Below are 22,406 nucleotides of genomic sequence, written 5' to 3'. Positions count from 1 at the left end.
CAAGGGATTATCTGCTGCGTGTCGCAGGTGTCACATGATTGCCCATGTCTCGTCCACTTAATGCAAGAGATGGACACTGACTGTTATATCCCATGCCTTCCTCAATCTCTGCTGTTACCTCCCACAAAAATAATGCATGCACAACTCTCACACTAGCTGTCCTCAGGGATTCTTTGCTCTTCCCCTCAGGCGCTGCCTGATGCCATGTGTCTGATGCACTCCAAGAGATGGACACTGACTGGTATATCAACCATCTCACAGAATCTCTGATGGTACCTCCCTCAATAATAACGCAAGTGTGAATACCGCACTAGCTGCCATCAGTGTTTCTCTGCTCCTCCTCCCAGGTGTCACCCGATGGCATGTGTCTCATACACTCATTGCAAGAGACGGAGGTTGACTTGTCCATCACCCATCACCTTGGGCCACTGCTGTTTCTCCCTCTAAAATCTCATGAGCATGAGTCTCACACTAGCTTCCCTCAGGGAATCTCTGCTCCTCTCCCCAAATGTCACCCAATGGCATGTATTTTGTCCACTCACTGCAAATGACAGACACTGATTGGTGTATCACATGCCTCCCTTATTCTCTACTGCTGTCTCCCTTAAAACTAACAAAAGTGTAAATTGCACACCAGCTGTCTTCTAGCCCTCCATGTGTCACCCAATAGCATGTGTCTCGCCCTTTCACTGCAAGAGGCAGAAAGTGACTAGTATAGTGCCCACCACGCTAACCCTTTGCTGCTTTCTCCCTCAAACATTACACAAGCATGACTCTTGCACAAGCTACTATCAGGGATTCTTTGCTTCTCTAAAAAGAATTGTGTATGAAATAAGTACATCACCCTGATGAACAACACAATGAGTGAGTGGAAATCAACACAGTTAGGTAAATTGCAACATTCCTTGTCCTAATACAAGAATAAGTATATTAATTTCTGACAGAGGAATAGATTTCTTTGTCCTTATTACACTAATGCCACTATTTTATTCTATTTGTATTTTCTTGCACTTTCGGATGTGTTTCACTCTTATGAACTTTGTACTGATTTTATGTGTGCCTAGATTATGTATTTAACACTCTTTCATCTACTTTTTATATATTTGTATATGACATTTGTGTTTGTATTTATATGTATGTGCTTTTATGAGACTTTTGTCGAATACAGCTTGTATTGAAAATGTATTTCTTGAAGCTGCCGCCTGCAATGATCTCCACCGTTTCTGAAAATTATCATAGACTGAAACAGAGCTCCAACCACGTGTGTCACTTTGTAGGCCATGTGGGTGAGCTTGGTCGAACTTATTAAAAAGGTTTACCATGATTCGATCTGGTGAAATCGCCCAAAATGTGGGCAATTCATGGTTCCACAAATATGAGCATCCAGGCCTACTAAACAGAATCAAAAGCCATTGTAAGATCAGCACAACCTGTAGACTTCCTCCAATGACACAATGATGCAGTGTGAATGTTAAACTTGACGCAGCAATTAACTTCCTGGATTTGCGCGAAGCCAGCTGGTTTTCGCAAAATACATTTGGCCTCATTACAAGGTTCGCGGTGTGGGGAAAACTGGTGATAATTCTGTTGCTGCTTTTTTTGGTGATTATGGAATTACCACCATATTTGCTACACCGCCGAGCTACAGGTTTGACCTTGAAGTGGAGGATTCTCCCCCAGCAACATGCTGGAGGGAAATCCGCCACTTCAAGGCCATATATTGGAGGAATTACTATGTGGTAGTTAATGCTCACAGTAGTGCTGCCAAAATCCCCATAGAGACCAATAGACTCCAAAAAGGAGATTAACACCACCCTTCCAGCACTTGTAATCCCAGGAAAAACACACAGGACTAAGTGGAGGTAATGACAAGCAAGATTGGTGTTAATTCAGAAAAACTCGTAATGAGGCCAAGTGTTAGGATTTTAAATTAAACACTACCTGCGCTCCATTCACAAACATGCAACTTTTGAAAAATACTATTGCCCCCAACTTTAATTCTATCCCTGCCAGAAGATAGTGTTTCAGCAAATTGCTTTCTTAATATTTTGAAGTGGTATTGCTAAAATACCAGATATGGCAAAAATGTTAATGACAGCTTTATTAGTGAGGATGATTATAGTATTTTTAGCATAGGAAATATGTTTATCTAATTGATGTTATTAATGTTTTTGGAGAAATGTACTATATATTATCTTTGATATTTGTGCACAGAGCTCTCATACAATTTGTTTGTCTAGTTTGCACTATATAAAATCTATAAATAAATATATAATTACCAAGCCAATGAGGTTTTGACCTCAGATTTCATTGTGGCAATACAACCAACCCGAATAGGCATGGGTCACACTGTCATCTGGATTGTTATTATACTTCTGACCGACTGATAGCTTTTGTGCTGATAAAGCCAGGGAGAGCCATTTAACAATGATATGATAATAACTCACTTCTCTAATGCCAAAATGAAAGTACATGGAAGCTGCTATCCAATGTTGCATGTGTACATTTTCCATGTGGCCATCTCACCTCACAGCTGCTGGTTTCTCATCAGGCGGCATAGTGAAAAGGTAATGTGTGTCTACAATATGAACACCAATGATACTGTATACAACTCATGGCCATAAGGATATCCTGAGGAGAAAGCCCTGACACCATCTTTTAGGCCTATCATGAAAGTGAGACTGTTAGACAGATTTTATTTTCATTCACAATCAATTTCACTAGAGCACCTAAAATGTGAGCTAATCTGTGACGTTTTATCTTGCAGGAAGAAATCTTCATAATAACAATCATTGTTTCTGATGTATGGCTACCTTTTAAGTGATCAATGTAGCTCATAATCTGTTCTGACTAGTCAACATTATAATAATGTTCATGTTTTATCTTATATTGGCTTGCATCCTACACTAGTACAAATGTAAATAGCAAGTTCTAGACGAGCCTCCTGTCACTTATTTGAGCTATATTGCCTCTAAAATATCATGATTTCAGCATTCTGCCATTACCACTGTGTCCACAGCATGGCCATGCTGCTGGCAGACCAGATGCTAATTTAACTCCAAACGTTCTGACCTTCATGGCCACCAATCACAGTTGTTCCATTCCTTCCTGTTACCCATCAATTCATCTGCATGAGGGTGCATCTTTCTTGATTATCTACACCTAAAAAGTAATCAAAATTGTATGAAGGAATTGTGTGTCCCAAGGTACAGAGGATATTTGCAACCACTCTGAGTCCCAAGCTATGCCAAGACATTGGCGCTCATTATATGTTTGCTGGTATCCCGTTGGTAATTCCGGCAGGACACTAGCAAATCTGCGTTATGGTCCCGGTATTACAGGCAGCGCAGAGTTACCAGTCGTATCAGATTCCATGGGATGGGATTGCCTGAATCATCAGCACCGTTACTAACAGTGCCAGTGATTCAGAGATTTAATTACTGGTAGGTGCCAGAACTCCCGGCAGGTCAGGCCTGACGGGAGATCTGTGCCCCCCCCCCCAGCAAACTTGAATTGTGCTGGTCCAGAAAAAATGCCAGAGCCGGAATTACTGAAAAATGTTCTGGCATTTTCTTCCAGACCGACACACTTATAATGAGATCCATTAGCTTTCTAAATGTCCTATTGGGAAAAGGTTGACTGGGGCCACAACTTAACTCAAAAGAGACAATGTTATACTTCATTTGTTTTTTTTAAATTAAACAAAATATTTGGTTAACAAGTAATTATGCAATTAATCAATATTGATAATTTATTATGAACTACGTGGTATAACCATTTATGTTGTATTTGTATTTGATTCAATTAGGCGATAACACCCAGAGTTATCACAGCACTCGATCTACATGAGATTCAATGGGAAAAAGAATGGAACAAGTGCTAAACTGAAGGGTTATGTCTTCACTTCTTTGCTGAAGGAATATCGTTTTTAATATTGCAAATTGCTACTGGTAGCTTGCTCTAGTGCCTAACAGCAAATACAGCACATAATCGCTGAAGGCTCAGGATCATTTGAATTTTGGAACAGAAGTGGTGAGGTTATTACCTGCTCTACGAGGCTGAGAGGATATATAACATTTATTTCATGTTTTAAGTAGTTAGGCGCTGGCCCATGATGGGCATTATGAGCTATGATGAACAACTTACAAATTATTCCAAATTTAACTGGAGGCCAGTGCAGTTTTCTAAGTATCGATGTAATTTGAGCATCCCTCTGTGTATTAGTAACTATATTGGTATCTATATTTTGTAATACATGTAAACAATGGGATTTGGGTTGTTTGACCGTGGTAGAATTGTTTGTGGTGGAATTCACTGTAGTCATTTTCACAGCTAAAATGTTTTTACCACGGCCAAACAAACCAAACCCATGTCCCCCTAAATTACCAGTACACCTTTTCACTGTCCGCCGCCTTTCTTCTACCCTGAGGTGTCAGTCCCATCCCTCTGCCGTGGGTGGGATCAGAAGCCGCAGAATCCTTTTCTCTTTTCTTTTCTTTCTATTTTATTTTTTGTCCCCTGCATCCAATACCGAGGAAGCGTGGGACACCCCACACCCCGCATCGAATTCCCAAAATACCGAACATGTGGAGCAAGGGACACACCCCTGCAACCCCCGCTCTCTGTGTTCGGTATGTGGAAAAATGTATTGAATGGTACTGACCGAATTTGGTCAAATGTACTATTCGATCTAATTTTTATTAACAAATTGGCTAATTCTGAAACAATGATTAATAAACTTTTTAGATCCTATGTACAGGGCACTGCAGTATTCCTATTTGGATGCAATGTAAAGCGGGTAATTGTGGCACAATGTGTTTCGGATAGAAATGGCATGATTTGCCTTAGTAACATCAAGTAGTAGGTGGTAGATCTAAGTATATGATTTTTTTGTGGAACCATGCAGAGTGTTGAATCAATAGTGGTGCCTAAGGTTTTTTCCTTTATTTGGGATTTGATTGTATATTTAGACAATTGAATATCTGAATACAAATAAAAAGCTTTTTTGTTGGTGGTGAAAAGTTGTATTTGCTTTAAAACCATGCCAGCTTTCAGGCATCCAATTTTCTACGTGATTTAAGATACATTGAATCCAATGGATATTAGTTTGGTAATCTGCATTCAACTGGAAAGTAATGTGGGTGCCGTCAGCATAGTTCTGAAATGTGGCTACTAATTCAGTTAGCAATCATGTAGAGGTTTCATATATGTGTTAGAACAAAATAGGTGATCAGAAAGAGATGCCATAACCTGCCGGCATCACAGCAGAAGCCAAATCACCAATTTTGACTCCGAAGGTTCCATTTACCAAACATGCAAAAGTCCAGGACATGGTGTTAGCCACTTCTTTGATATGCTGTAATTAAATATAATGCTGAAGCGTATCAAATAAGGCTGATAGATCCAATAACATATGGAGGCCTACATTTCCCTCATCCTTAATATGAATAAGGGAGTCTTTCATGTTAATAAGAGCCAGTGCAGGGCCTCTACGAGATTTTTTAAAATGTATTTATTTATTTATTTTTTATTTATTTATTTTTATTTGATTTAGCTGTAAAAACAGCCTTTCAAAATTTACAAACCAAAACAATACAATCATCATATATATATACAATTTACATTCTTAAAAATGTATAACAAAGAGTATCACATATTAAAATACTGGACTACAAAATGTTTTTAAACCAAATGCTTTCACACGAACTCTTATGATTATTACATTTAACACTAGATTCACAGATTTTGCTCATTCACCTTCATCAAGGGCCTTTATAGTATCTTATTTTGCTTTTTCCAGTTCTTTCATTTTCTGTACATTTTCCAAGATACAGGTGTCCGTACATTCTTTCAGGTTTAATGTCTCAACAAACATTAGTATAGCTATGTTCATTTTAGCCAATTGACTATGATTCGATTTGTCCCATAGGACCTCATGATCTGTAACACACTGTTCCTTAAACATATGTTTAAAGAATTTACATCTCTTCTCGATTAGTGCAGGACAGACAGCAATTAAATGTTTTAAAGTCTCAGACTGTAATGGCTCCTTACAAAATCTGCAATCCCCATTCATAGTCATTCTACGCATCTGGCGAACTTCATTTGTGAGGCAAATATTCAATCTTATTCTCAAATAGTCAAATCTGTTTTTTGGATTCGGAAATTTCACAAGGCATTGCTCTATTTTATGTAGTTCCTTAATAGCAAAAGATTGGGTTTTAAATATTCTTAATTTTACACATGCATTTCTGGTCTTAATCCAATCAAGCATCCATAATTTCTTTTTGGCTCTTTCTGGGTTATTTGTCAAAAGTTCCTCGTCAATACCAACTTCAACAATGAATGACTGTATCCACTTTCGCCACTTGATGATTTTGTTGTTATCTGTATTTAACATACATTTTCCCATCGTAAACATCACACCCTTCCCTTCAGTAATCATAAGATACTTGCGGTATAGAGACAGCATTTTCCATAAATAGACCGCATACAGGCATACCAACCCCAATTCATGTTGTAATAGGCATATTGATACTGTCATGGGTAAACCACAGATAGATTTCCAAAATTTGCCTTCCATCTTGACCCATGTCGTCTTTGTCATGATATCTCGTGTTTCAGTAGCATAATTCAAGATGGGGATAACCTTTTGTTTGTAAAAAATCACCGCTGGCATCAGAGAAAACTTACCATATTTAGCCTGTATGATTTTTGTTTGGTGTATCCCAGTTGACAATTTTTGTTTCAGTTCTCTAAAAAAGGGTTTATTGCCTGTGTCATTACTGAATTGGAGGCCTAGATATTTATACTCTGAAACTATTTCAATTTCTACATCCTGAATGACCCATCGGGCCTTCGGCTGTGGACATTTTTCTTCAGACAGAATGTCATGATTTTACATTTCGCTTGGTTTATTGCCAAGAAATGTGCATTTGCATATTTACTCAAAGATGCCAATACATTATGCAAACCCCATGGGGTCTTAGCCAACAACACGAAGTCGTTGCCGTGGGGCATCTGCTCTACAGTTCATGAAATCATGATGCACCGCGGCCATAAAGAAATTAAACAGAGTACTAGCCAGAATGCACCCATGCTTAAGTCCTCTGAATGTTGAAATTGGATCTGACAGAGTTCCATCAGAGGCTAACCTAATTTGTACAGTTGTTTTCGAGCGCAATTCCTTTATCCAAAATATGAAGTGTTCAGGGCAATTTGCCTGACACAATTTCTTTATCAGCAATTTCCTGCACAACGAATCAAACGCAGCCTGGAAATCAATAAAGGCAAGGTAAATTATTTGACCCTCTCGCTGTTCTTGGCTTTTAATGATTTCCAGGATGTGTAAATTGATAGCCGTCCCCATCCCCGGCATAAAGCCTGTTTGGTTTGGGTCCCTCATTTTCGCATTATTTAACCATTCATTCAGATCTCTTAGCAACAATCTAGCAAAAGGTTTACTTGGTATATCTAGTAATGCTATTGGCCTATAGTTAGCAGGATCTTCGTTATCTCCTTTTTTTGTAGATGGGTATTGTAATCGATTTCTCCAAGAAGATGGTATACAACAAGTTCTCACTATTTTCGTAAAGATGCATAAGAAAATGTTGGCCCACGCCATAGGGTGTTTTTTGATCATAAAATTAGATAGACCGTCAGGACCTGGTGCATGAGATGTTGATAATTTTGATATTTGAAACAGTATATCATCCAGGTCAAAAGCCAAATCCTTTTCTTGTCTACCATTTGTTAATGTATTGACCTCTTCTAAATTAATATCCGCATACAGGGACTTGTAGAAGCAGGCCCACACTTCTTGAGGGATAGGATTCAACTGATGGATTGTTTGTACTTTAGTATGTCTAGAGTTCAACAGAGACCAGATCTTGGCTGAATTCTTAGATTTTAATTTATCTAAGATATTTTCTGGTACAACAGGGCATGTTTAGATTTCAACCAGTTTTTATACTTACATTTCAAAGATTTTAGTTTAGCTCCCCTATCAAGGAGGTTCCAATGCATCACCTGCCTTTTGTCTTTTGGATATTGCGCTTTTCCGCAATGACACATCAAAATCATACGAATGCAGGATCTCGTTGCCACTTGTTTTTGAGTTATTTCTCTTCACTGCAAATATCTACATTTCTTCCACGTATGATTGAGCGTTTGAATTACTCCCACTCACTCTATCATTTTCACTCTTTACAAGATTACAATTTAACATATATAACGATTGAGGGCACCACTTAAATCTATTTAAAGCAGAGTTCAGGTTTGTTGCCAAAGATTTTTCATGTTGTTTCTCGTGAAAATTCCATGACCAATGCATGGTTTGAATATCATGGTCGCTTACTTGTTGGGGTAAAGAACTCTGATATTTTGTTAAACAGATAGCCATCAACAAATGGATAGTCAATCATGGCAGTTTGTACGCCACAATGCGAGGTATTATGTTGTGGAATGTCCCCTGTTTTAGCTCCATAAAATTTGAATAGTTGACGCTCATCGATTATGGAATTCCATCTCACTGCTGCAACAGATAAACATTTGCCTCTTTGAGCATGGCAGGTTATGTTCAGATCACCAGTGATGATTATATGATCACAGGTCGGACCCAAAAGGGTCATGTTCAAAAGTCCCTCTAATGTAGCACAAAATTTGTCATCTGATATTGCTACATGGTTCCAGTAGAAATTTATTAATCCTATGATCTTGCAATCAATTTTTATCCTCACCACTTGGAAGAAAATATTGGGAGAGGACCAAGGCTTTAGCTGAATGTTTGGAGATATTTTTATGGCTACCATAAGGCCTGCCATTGGTCTACCCTTGACCGGTACAATAGCTGGAACTAGGGCTATAATATGATTGTCCCAGACCGGGGCGGTTGCCAACCATATCTCCTGGAATGCCAATATATCAAATTTTCCCAAAATGCAATCCTTAGTTTTTGTCAAATGTTTAAAGCCTCTCATGTTCCAAGAGGCTAGGGAGAGAGAGACTGACTGCTGAACTAGTTAATTTTTACATGGTCTCATTTCTCTGTCATCGTATCGTCTATCACTTTCATTTGATGAACTTAGTTGCCGGTTCATGGACTGATACTTCGAATTTATGTTGGATTTGGACTGGTATTGATTCCTCATCATAGTCACTTGTGGTGGATCCATCTCTGAGTTATTTAACAAATGAAACCCCAGTTCATACAGATCCATTCTTGCCTTCCATAATGCATTTTTAACAAAGCCTGATTTCATCCACAACTTTACCACTGATAAATCATTTTGATGCAAGAACTCTATCTGATCAATGTCGGCCGGATATATTCCTTCCAAGGCTGGTAAATCCACAAAAATATTCATAACTGATTGTCTATTGAGATCAAAGGAATGGAACAGATGCGAGCGGCACTGCAAAATTAAATGGTGTGTTAACACCGGTTTCAGCGGGGTTCGCTGAGCCCCTCTTAGAGCAGGGTTTGTTTTTAAATCTCTTTGATATAATGATTTATTTGTATAGGCCACTGGGGCAAGTTGGCCAGAATCATTTCTCCCAAGGGGGTCCACTATGTTAGGTTTATTTACCATTGAAACAATTCTCTGTACTGATTTCTCAATTTCATCTTTCCACACCTTCATTATTATTGTGTTCACACCTGGCAATTTTGCAGGCTCCGTTGGCATATGTGCATTAGTGGACTTCACTTCTTGAGGGACCTTCTTTAAAGAAGAAGGCCCCGCGGGCTCATTATCATTCTCTGGGGGTATTGGAACAGAAGACCCCTGATTGGTAACGAGTGCTTTGCTCTGATTACTCAATAATGTAAGGCTCTCTAGAGGTTCATATACCAAAGACGCTCTTTTGGCCAGTTTGGTTTGATTTGCTTTAAACAAGAGCACATCACGATATTTGTTGGCAATAGCTTTCCGCGCCAGCGTTATAATAGCTGATGTAGGTTTTGATGGCGCCTGTATGAACTGTCTAGTTCCAGAGATATTAGAATTTGGAATAGATTTAACATTTTTTGATTTTTTCGTGGCCTTCATTGTCGGTATTTGCACATTCTTGCTTCTCTTATCAAATATAAGGTACGTAGCTCCTTTGTTACATGGTACAGTTTCCTCTACAATTTCAACATCCTGACTTTGTTGGTCATTTCCACTAGTGGAAGTGGTCGGAATTTCCATATTCTTCGTTTTTTCCTTCTTTTTTTTAGAGCATTGCAGACCAAGCACACATTTTTCCTCCAAATCTTTTTTTGCCTCCTCTACGGGAATAATTACATCATTTCTGTTCCCCTGTACTTTTTCAAGTACCTTATCAACAATCTCATTGTTATTCACAGATATATTTTTCTTGCCTGCATCATGCTGCAGGACCAATTGTTGCTTCTGTGAGCAATCAATTAATAATACATCAGACTTATCAACTTCCATTTCCCCCTGCCTCTCTGTAACATTTTTCTTGACATTTAAATCATCATCACTTTGATTATTGTAGCAAATACAGGAAGGGTTAACACTGTTTTGACTCTGTAGTAATTTTACTAATAACATATGTTGCCAGTTCATTTTTGTGTCTAAGGTATCATACAATCGGGTTAGCGAAAATAATGCTCCATTCATTGTTTGAAGAGAGGTCTCAACACCTATGACAAATGTCCCCTGGGACGGCAGATTTTTTTGTACCCGGAGTATATTGGTTGCGACGTGGGGTTGGTTGCGTAAAGGAGCAAGACAAGACAGATGACTCATTTGCCGATGGGGAAAACATCATTGCTGATTTAGATAGATCATGAGTACTCTGACCATTTTCACACTCTTGATTAGCTACCTTGCCGTTGCTATGGGCACTCACATCGCAACCAACACCATTGTTATCTGAATTATTCGCGATTGGTGTTACATTTACCATGGTTTTGTCAGGAAGATCAATTTCTACAACACTCTCATCCTGTTTATTTGACACAGAGTCTATCGTTGGTTTTGAGGGTTTTGCCGTATGTACGACTACTTTCACACCCCCTTTTATTCCCAATTGCTCTTTAATGAGTGACAGCGCACCAGCAGCAATTTGAGAGTCTGGCGTTGTATTTGTTAAATCAACCACCACCCCACCCTTCCCCTGTTTGACTAAGTGTTCACTACATACCCTATTGGTAGAGTGGGTTAATTGAGGCTTCTCCACGCCCCCCCCTCAATTTAGCTCCAAACTCACAAAATGTTCGTATATCAGCAAGATGCGAGCAGGAGCATATGTTTGAGGCAGATTTATACGGCGTACTAACTGAATGGAGCGCGAGGAAGATTTTGGGGTCTGAATTGCCTCTGCCACACCAAGCCTTGATTTTATCTTGAGCCGGCATTCCTGTTTTTAACATTAGCACCATTATGGAATCGCTGAGGTTTGTTGTTTTTGTTTAGCAAAATCACTAATCTGCCACAGGCGGCAGCTCGACTCGTCTGACAACGAGTCGAAATCTCTTCTAGCGGAAAAGAAAAAGTTTCAAAAGGCAACACTTTCATGTACGTGTTCAGCAGTCTTTCTTTGATACAATTGTAAACACCCCTTATTTGTTTTTACTTGAAAGTTACACTGGTAGTTCCTTACTAACCTCATTCAGTAGAGAAGCTATTTTACCAACTTGTGACAAATGTACTATATTCACCTCCAAGTAAATAGCTTTCTCAAACAACAAGAGGCTTGCCACAGCTCAGAAATTCTTACCCACCGCCCACTGCCCTCTGCCCGCTGACAGCCGACAGCACTTGCACCAGCACTTCCACCAAATGCGCACGCTCGTCAGTTTTTAAGGTGTTCTGGGAAAAGTGGGCAGGGCTTAGTGTAACGCTGCAAAAGGAAATGGGGAAAAGTAAATAAAATGTCCCAAAATGTTTCACAAAGTCTTCACGGGGCTTAATAAAGTCCTTTAAATCAGAAGGCTTCCAATCACCTTGAAATTCAGAGTATTCTGTTTTCACTGAAAACGGACGATAGTCCTCCTCCACAGCCGACAGCACTTGCACCAGCACTTCCACCAAATGCAAACTGAAATTAAGAGCTAGCAAGTTTTAACTAGAATTTTCAAAAGATTGGAATTCGAGCATGCTTCAGTATCTGACACTGTTTTTTAAGGAGTGGTATTTTTCATTCTTGTTTTGAAACGTTTGGAACACATCTGTCTCTGAATTAAGCATTTACAAATTACATTATACTAGGACTGCGCAATATCTTATTATGTAAGATGGGCAAGGGTCCCCAAGACAATGATTTGGTTTGAGAGAGGTAATGATAGCCGTAGTTCAGAATGGTGCTGGTGCATCCGACATGCTGTGCTCGCGGGTACCGATACCACTGCCAGGTCAGACCTGGCGGGTAGGAAGGCACCCGTGAGCAGAACTTGTAATTTGCCGGTCCAGTAACAACGGTAACGGCAAGCTTACTGGTACCGTTGTTACCGGACCGGCAAACTTATAATGAGGCCCAAGGTATAAATCAATATGTTGTGGTATAGTGTGGTTCCAAGAAGATCCCAGCCTGGCAATATTTATATACATAGGGCCGTTAGGCATGCAACAGGACCAACACACTTTTCCAAACTCACTCGATCCAGATGTCTCACTTGCTCTCTTCCCTTCCACACCGTCAGCCTGCCCTTCCTCTCTAAATCGCCTCCAGAGATTTGACATGAAAACCCTAACGGGTAAACAATACGCCAAACCGCGGTCAAGTTTAGGGGCTCCTACAGCACCACAGTGTTGATTTGGTGAAGTATAAAAACACATCTGTATCATAAGAACCCCCTGGAGTGGACATTTTGGGTTCAGACATCTCCTGCACTGAACAACGTTTAGTTAAAACTTCTAAATGACCATGGCACTTTTGACCTGGCCATCCAATAATGAAAAGCATCATCATCTTCATGATTTATTTTGACATTTGTCATAAAAGAAAATATACACTCAAAATTCACAAAACCATTATTACGAAGTCAATGTTAAAAGCAAAAATCATTAGGCATTCCGAGTTAGTCAATTTAAAGTGAACAAATGGCTAAAACATAATGACAATGAGCAGAAATGTAATGACCAAGAAAAGATTAATACATGTTGATTGATTCTGGAGTAACCAGAAACATTTTGAAAAATCCATTGTGGTTTATTTTGATTCCAAGAACATCTCATCCTGATAATCTGTATTTACTTAGGGCATGTACGTAACAGGACAAAAACGCTTTTTCAAAGAATCTCCACCTAGATCCCTCACCCCACTCTCTTTCCCTCATAGCCCTCACCCCTAGTCTCTTCCCTTCCCAGCCTCATCCCTCCCACTCCCTCAGTCTCCCATTCTTTCAAAAATTGAGCATGATAAACCTGTCAGGGATGCAAAGTGTCAACCTTCAGACAAGCCTAGGCCCTCTGGGACCACCATGTTAGTTATATGCTATAGTATTACAACTGGATAACATGACAATACAAATCTCTATTACAAACTGACAAACAAAAATGTAATGACAAGGAACCAAAAGAGTAATAAATGTTAATGGATTCTAGAATAACCAGAAATATGTTGAATAAAACAAAATACACAGATCTTAGGAATTACCACTTATGTAAAATAAACAGGCAGAACTGGTTAGTGCCGTGGGTGTTCAACTGCAACATCTATTCAGATCCCCTAACAAACTACAGATATTAATTTAACATGTGTTCATTTCCATTCTGAAAGTCTAATACAAGCAGGGCTTCACCCTGCTTAGCAGGAGCACCCGCTCCCCCTCAAGATGGCTGCTGCAAGCCGCATCTACCGCACCATCTTCCCCAAGTTATCGTGCTGCTCACAGCCGAGCCCTAACCTTCAGCCACTCTCATTGGCCTCCCAGGCCAGAAAATACCATTTACTCTTCTCTGCCGGCAGGTGGACCCATCCTCCATCGAAGGCCCATATGAAAGTCCCGCCAAGCCTGTCGGTGCCTGTCCAAGCATGTACACCATGCACCATCCCTCAGAATATCCCATCAGGTATGTGCCCAACAAGCCATCCATCGCCTCTTTGTGCCTCCTACAGAGACCCCCAACTAAATTACTTCCATAGCTTGCCCCACATTCCACCACCAGCCATAGTTCTCCCTACCCTTCAACTTCCATGCCTCGGAACCAAAAGACTAATCAGGCTTGTTACACACAACCATACCATTACTCCCCCTCCTGCCCTACCACCTCTGCTCACCCCCAGACTAGCCCACCTACACGCATGCCCGATCCACCCCATCCCTGTTCACAATTTCCCCACCTACAAGAACCCCTCCACCCACCTAAACTGTGCCCTAATAAATGCCAGATCCATAGTGGCACATGCCCTTGACATACATGACCTCGTCATCCTTAACAACTTTAACATCCTCGCAATTTCAGAAACCTTGCTCCACCCCACGTTGGCCCAGCTCTCTCCATTGTCATCCCCCCAGGCTACACCACTCCTCACAAAGACCACTTGTCACACAAAGGTGGAGGTGTTGCTCCTATCCAAAAAATGCTGATCTCCATTGACACTTCAACTCCAGCCTCCCAACTGCGATCTCTTCTCCACCAAAATCTCTCTCAACACCACAACCACCATCACTCTTCAACCTATTATACTGCCCTCCAGGTACCACACTCTTGTTCGAAGAGGACAGCCCACAGATCTTCAAATTTAACCAAAAGCTCACCTCCAAGCTCTTCCTCCTGGGCAACCTCAATTTAGGATATCATGATCCCTCAGATAGAGAGGTGCTAACCCTATCCAAAACTATTGATTCTATTGTATACACCTAACGCATAGTCTCACCCTCCCACAGCCGAGGCTGCACACTTGACTGGCTCATTGACTTCAACTGCCACAAATCTATCATCTCCAACACACCTTGCCCTTGGTCTGACCACCACATTATTTATTTCTCCATACCCATCGAGGCTCACCTCAGCAACACTTGTCCCTTTCTACCGACAGCTCTAGCGTGCTGCAAGCACATCCTCACACAAGAGCGCCTCTTTCAACTGTTAGCCACCCACATCTCTCCTATCCCTCTACACATAACTGACCCTGTACTACTTGTAAACCTCTACAACAATTCCATCTCCCATGCACTGCCCTCCCCCCACAAAACCATGCATGGGCAAACCATCCACCCACTCAAACGCTTGGTTTACCCCAGAAATCCAAACCCTACACTTCAAGAAACACGCTGCTGAAGCTGCATGGTGCAGAGTCCCCTCTCCTACCAACAAACCACACTTCCTCACCCTCACCAAAGAATAGAAACTGGCCATCCACAAAGGCAAATCCTCCACCTATAACGATCCGATAGAATCAACAAAGCAAAATCTGATTCCCAAGAGCCCTGGAAACCCCAGTATCCCCACCCACCATCTTACACACACACACACACACACACACACACACACACACACACACACACACACACACTCTCTCTCCTGCATCATCGAATTCCTTAAGCCCTCTAGCTACACAGGTGACCTATGTCCAGCCCCTCTTATTAAGGAACCATTCCCACAAGCCTTAGAGAGGCTTGGATCTTCCCCCTCCTCACAAAGCCATCCCTCGACCCTTACACCCCTAGCAACTAACACCCTATCACAACCATCGCCTTCCTCTTCAAAATCCTGGACCGAGCCGCTTACATCCAGATCCAAGAATTTCTCGAGACCCACAATGTTCTCAGCCCCACCAATCTGGCTTCCGCCCCAGATTTGCTACTGAATGTGCACTACTTCACCTAAAGAATCAAGTGGAAGACATTTGTTATGCTGGCAAATACGCCCTCCTCCACCTAGAATTGTGAGCCGCATTTGACCTCGTCAAACACTACACTCTTTGCCACCACCTCTCTACTGCCGCCAACTTCTCACCCAAAGCCACCAACTGGGTTGGCTCATTTCTGGCCAACAAAACTGCTCAAGTCTTCTCTGAAAACTCCACTGCTCCACCCACCCCAGTTTCCTGCGGCATCCCCCCAGGCTTGTGTATCTTGCCTACACTATACAACTGTGCACACGCCTTCTCTTCCTTTTTCTGGACTCCCTTGGCATCTTCTACACGAACTATGCGCTGATACACAGATCCTCCTCCTCCTCACCGGAAACCGCCAACTACACCCATGACTCCACCACTCCACCACTCTCAACTCCGTATAGGAAACCATTTAAGCCTGCATGGCCTCTGTAAGAGGATTCAATTCAACACTACAGCTAAGTCAATGCCTAGTCTGGGATACTGAATGGAAACCCTTATTGATATATCTTTATGTCCAGTTCATGCGTTCTGGATGACTACCCCTATATAACACCCCTCTCTTGGAATCCCCCTGACCCCACTGAGCCAAGAAGTAGTTCTGTTTTGCAAGTTAAAAGGTTTATTTGAGAATTTAAACAATATATATATATATATATCACACTTTATAATAAATTAATAATTGAATATCACACTTAATCTGATATGATAAAGATTAACAACGGAGAATCTGGCACTAGCCCACTTCTTTATAATCACTAAGGAGTTGACATGAAATGGATAAGGTAGCACACTGGTAAATAGGGACAGAAGAATAATGTGGTAGAGAATGCTTTATAGGGTTCAAGGAAATGCAAGGTTGAATGAATGAAATGCAGTATAGAAGATAAACTGATATGGTTTCACAAAAGACAAGGTAATCACTTTCCCTTTGTGGCAATTCACCTCCCCTATACAATGTAAGGAGATGGAAGGAAGAGCACATAGTTCAGGTATACAATCACAATGTAATACAGAGTTCCAGTTTCCCAGCAAGCTTAGAGGAGAATAGATATGAGTTTTACACAGGCTCAAAATGCTTTTAATATGGTGACAATGCAGTGAGAAATATGCTGAAAATGCTTTTAATTCCCTTCAGGAGGTTCAGGTTGAGGATTAGTTGGTTTAAATTAGTTCAGGATTACTTTAGCAATGTTCTAGGAATGATTGGCAGGTTAAACGAATTTTTGGCAAATGAAAGCAAGGAAGCTGCTGTTTTCACACGTGGAGAAATTTGCAAATCACGGTAAAATTCGCGAGTGCGTTTTTCGCGATTGCGGCAAAAGTATATGAATGCGTTTCTAGGTTCGTTGAAAAGCCAAGATTCACAGCTTTCAGAGGAAAGTTACTGCAAGTCTCTAAGACAAACGGTCACAGAGATATGAGCGATATGGTAAAGGTCGTTTTGCAGATTTGAAATTTTAAAAGTTCAAAGTGACAAGTTACAGCTAGCAACTAGAAATGACAGGTGACAGCTTTGCAAATGACAGGTGACAGTTAGGAGACAGTTCTGGTTAGATTAAAATAGATTGAATTATATTATTTTAACTAAGAGATTGGTTCTGCACAGTTCTGCTAGGTACTCACAATATATTTAGAAATAGAATGGGCCTCGCCACGGATCTGGTCAACAGGTTTTCTTCACTCGCCACGGACGGTTTCTGCGCACAGCGTCTGGGTCAGCTCTCTAGTTCTGCGAACAGCGGTCTGGGTCAGCTCTGCTCTGCCTCTGGTTCTGGATACTGCTCTGCTTTCTCTGGGTACAGCACTGCTTCTGGCTCTTTCTGCACAGCTTTCTCTGGACCCAGCTCTGATCTGCACGGCTCCTGGATGCTGCTATCGCTGTTAGGTTTGCTGGATGCTGAGGCCCACTGAGAAGAGTTCTCAGTTTGTGGGTTTAGGCCCTTGCTTTGAGTTCTGAATCAAGTTCTTTGGAGTTTTAAAGTCTAAGTGTTGAATTTAGTATCTTCTGGATGTTGTGTGGTCCGGCAGAGCGCGTTGCAGCAAATGGAATTGAATGTCCCTATCTGTCCTGACTGTCTGCTTTTATGTGTTTTTAAAGTGGGTGGAGAGGCTAGCTTTCTAGGCCCAACCCCTTCAGAGTTCTGATAGGTTGGAGAATTCTTTGCGTTCTCACTGGAGAGCAGGATTGTGTGTCAGAATGATGTCATTTAATGGCTTTCAGAAAGGACACTCCCCTGTCAAATTGCACACAATCTATATTTGATCAAAAAGACATATTTGCACAGGTTCACATTTGTTTAAAATTACATGCACCCATCACATATCACAGGAGGTATACCCTGTCCAAATCTGCTCTTCCTGGGGGCTTGCATTCAGAAATGGCAACATTTGCACTTTTTAACTGGTTTTGCAATATCGGACATTAACCCAAATTTACACACATGTGCGCAAGGAGTATGGACATTAATTGATGAAGTGTCAGATTTTTAACATGCATACATTTTAAGTAATACCCTCTTAACTGCTAGCTTGCCCCCAGATCATACCACCGGTTCTAAAAACCTCTTAAAATGTGGGCAGAAAAATCACAAGAATTATGGTATCATTGATAAAATTTTCACAAGTCCGCTCTATGAATGATCCATCTTTTTAGAGTTATGTTCTGGCCCCAAAGGGGTGTGGTTTCCCCCCAGCACAAGGTTGAATTTCTGGTTTTTCCAGTTCTGCCAAGCTCAGAGACCCTGCCCCTCCCAGCTTCTGCCAAGAGGAAGCTGTTTTACGGTCCCCCCAGTAAAGCATCTGCCTGGGTCCTGGAAGGCCCATTGTTCAAGAGGAAGCCATTTATGGCCTCCCCCCAATAAACCCTCTGCCTGGGTCCTATGTTTAGTCTCTAGCAGTCCCTTGGTAATTCAATCAGAGAAGTGTCATATCCCTTTTGGTGGGAACAGCAAAAGGCAGCTAGGCCTGGGAACACAGCTGTTGTGCAAGTCTCAACTCCTGTCGGGGGTAGCTGGTGGGCAGAATTCAGTTCCTTAAGCCAGGCCCCAGCTAATGTCACTTTTAGTTACCTAGTTTTCTGCATTCAAATAAAACTAACCATTTTTACATATGCAGCTAGAATGCTGATTCTAAGTTTAAAACTATGACATTTAAACAATTGCAACCTATGTGACACTCAAAGTAGGTCACTCATTTCTTTTAGACATTTAGATTTTTAGTGTCTTTCAGTCCAAATTTACTTAAACTGCTGAAATCCACAGCTCAGCCAGTCTTGTTATAAACCTTCAAGTCACTTCAGAATATAACTTTACATTGTATCCACCTCTCAGTAATTCTTTCTTTGGCCTGCTTTGGGTTCATTTATTCAGTTTTCCACAAAAAAAAAAACTGGTGTTGTTTTAAAACGCCGGCTTTCTGATAGTGGTGAGTACTGGTAATGCACCCATTTTTGGGATTTAAGAAAATTAATTCCCCACAATTCTAGGTTGCTTTTGGCAATCAGCATTGCCATTCCCAATGGTTTCAGGCTACTGTGTGGGTAGTCCAATGGTGGTTTTAGGCAGTGCCCTTCTGTGCCCATAACATCGGCAAAATGGGTGGCAGCCTATTCTTCATGCACTTCCCTGGGCATTTTCTGGGAATCTCTGGCCATCATGATGTTTTCAATGCCAGTACTGCTCAGTTTTTGAGGTAGGGCTCGGATGCATGGGTAAAAACATCCCACAAGCCCCCCTTTTGCGATGGCCATTCTGTTTCAATGATGGAACTCGCAAGACCTGGGATGTTTCCTCATCTTCTTCCAATAGATGGCACAGTTCAGCATCTTTTCCTCCATCGGGTACTGATCGATCGGTTCTCCTCGCCGGTCCTGATGGGAATATTGGCCGGTACACTGGGCCCCTTGCGTCTCTGCTCCCGGTCTCCGGATCATCCTCCTTGGCCAGCCTGCAGGTTTTCCTTCTCCTAGGACGACAAAGGAAGAGCGGCAATACCTATTCATAGACATTTTTCCCCCACCATTGATATAGTGGGGTGGCATATAAATTTATAGTCAAAACATATGAACATGCACATTTCTTTTTGCATTCCAAAACGAAAACACCCACATTGAGAAACTCAGAATTTGATAGGCGATATGTAGGATCTTTTAAGTTAGAACTGAATTAATCTGAGACAGTACCCTCTAGGATTCCAGAGGATTCCTCCAGTTGTTGCAGAGTGTGCCTGGGATGGCAACACTTCAACTGGTTAATGTGGACTCACTTGTCTTCGCCCTCTGCCAAACCGCCTTTGGGGATGCGGATCTTGTAGGCCACAGGGGAGATCTTGTCTATAATCTCAAAGGGTCCCTTCCATGTAGGCAAGAATTTTCGCTGTTTTGCCTGGTTTCTTTGGAAGTTGTATAGATAGACCCGGTCCCCCACCTGATATTCCTTCCTGGAAGTTTTCAGGTCATAGTGGGTCTTCATGCTATCAGCTGATCTTTCTAGATTCCGCTGAGCATAAGCAAAAGCATGTTGAAGGTGTTTCCTTAAATTCTCCACATACTCATGAGTTGTGGAGGCATTTATCAGTGTCTGCTCTTGGGTCCTGTAGAGCAAATGCTGAGGAAGCACCATCTTGCGCCCAGTCATCAACTCAAATGGTGACATTTTGGTTGCAGATGAAGGGGTAGATCTGATGGCCATTAGGACCAGAGGTAATCGGATATCCCAACTTGGCCCAGAATCTGCCACAAACTTCTTTAATATGCTCACAATGGTTCGGTTATATCTCTACTGCCCCAGAAGAAGCTGGCCGGTAAGCAATATGCAACTTCCTTTTGACCCCCAGTATCTCCCACATCTTTGTCATCACTTCACTGGTGAAGTGGCTACCTCTGTCTGACTCAATCCTTTGAGGTAGGCCGAAACGGGAAAAGATGTGGTTAATCATCAGGGCAGCTGCAGTTTCTGCCTTGCAATTTGGGGCTGGGAGACATTCCACCCACTTGGTAAACAAGCATGTAACGGTCAACATGTACTTGTTTCCTCTAGACGAGCGAATCATAGGGCCTACAAAGTCGATTTGCAAATCTGACCATGGCAGTGTCATCCCCCGCTTTTGGAGAGGCGCGCGGTGTGTGAGGGACGTCGGCTGAAATTGCGCGCACACAAGACACCCCTTCAAGTATTGGTCAAGGTCCTGCCCCATGTGTGGCCAGTATGCAACCTCTCTTAAGATTTCCAGTGTTGTGTGAAACCCCCTATGACCGGCGGTGGCCTCATCATGGGCGTGACTTAACATCAGGCTTCGGAATGAGGTAGGAACCACCCACTGATCGTGGCCATCTTTGGATTTCCTTACCAGCAAACCGTCTTGGATTCGGAACATTTTTGGACATTTCATCAACACTCTTAGGTCCTCTTTCCCAATATAATCGGTATCCGTCAGGGGAAAGTTCTCAGGGTCCTCAAGGTGTTGGTAAAACTTACCAATAATTGGATCCCCCTTCTGAGCGGTAATCAAATCAGCATCAGGGGTCTCCTTACTCCATTGTGCAATTGAAAGGTCGTTGTGAGCATTTGTCTGGGACCTAGGGATAGCAGTGACCTGGATTTCCCCCAACAGGGGCTCAATCTCAATTAGATCCCCTTGGATGGCCCCGGTTTTGGCCAGCTGATCAGCTAAGTCATTTCCAGTTTTGTCTGGTCCCTCTACTTTGGAATGACCCTTGATCTTCTTCCAATAGATGGTCATTCCTTTCGAGGTGACCAGATCATTAATGTTTTGGATCAACTTCCCATGTTTCAAGGGTTTGTTGTTAGCACATAACATGCCTCTGGTTTTCCAATTAACCAGGTGCTCCACGAACCCGTTCCGTACATAATCCGAATCTGTGATTATGACCAGTTCGTGGAGTTGATGCTGGACAGCAGTGAGGATGGCCTGATGCACAGCCATCAATTCTGCCACCTGACTACTTCGGTGACCAATTTTGTATCCAGCGGAGGGTTCTGGGGACTCATTCACCCATGCATTCCCTACGCCGGCCACCAGTTCTTTCTCCCCGTCGTTGTCAACATGGTAAGAGCATCCATCCACATACACAGTGGGCATTCCCTCACACTTGTCTTCTTCAAAGACTTTGTGGGGGGAATTAAGGTATGCCTCCATGTTGTCCTTTATTTTTAGACTTTCGTCCTCGAGACAGTTTTCTCTGGCACAATCATGCAAGTCAGCCAGACCTTGCGCGAGGGGACTCTTCTTGTTTTGGCCATATCTGACCTCCACAGGAAAGCCTTGCATTGACAGAATCCAGGAAGTAATTCGGGAATTACTCACATTTCCGGCCCGGATTCTGTCACTTTGGAGATATTGCAGAGGCTGGTGTGGAGTCTCCACTATGATGTGTTCCCCCTAGATAAACGGGCGGTAATTCTTCAATGCCCACACCGTTGCCAGGAGTGCCTTCTCACAATCGTTGAATTTTTCCTCCACAGAGGATAAAGTTTTGCTCGCATAGGAGATTACTTTATTGACCTTGTCATGCTTTTGGTATAATACTGCCGTCAAGCACGTATTAGAGAACCCCGTCTCCAGGAAGAACTCCTTGTTTCTGACAGGGT

This window comes from Ambystoma mexicanum, chromosome 7q, assembly GCF_040938575.1.
Source record: "Ambystoma mexicanum isolate Mex_15411 chromosome 7q, UKY_AmexF1_1, whole genome shotgun sequence".
In the NCBI taxonomy this organism is placed as follows: Eukaryota; Metazoa; Chordata; class Amphibia; order Caudata; family Ambystomatidae; genus Ambystoma; species Ambystoma mexicanum.
Note: the sequence above shows the minus strand (reverse complement) of the source record.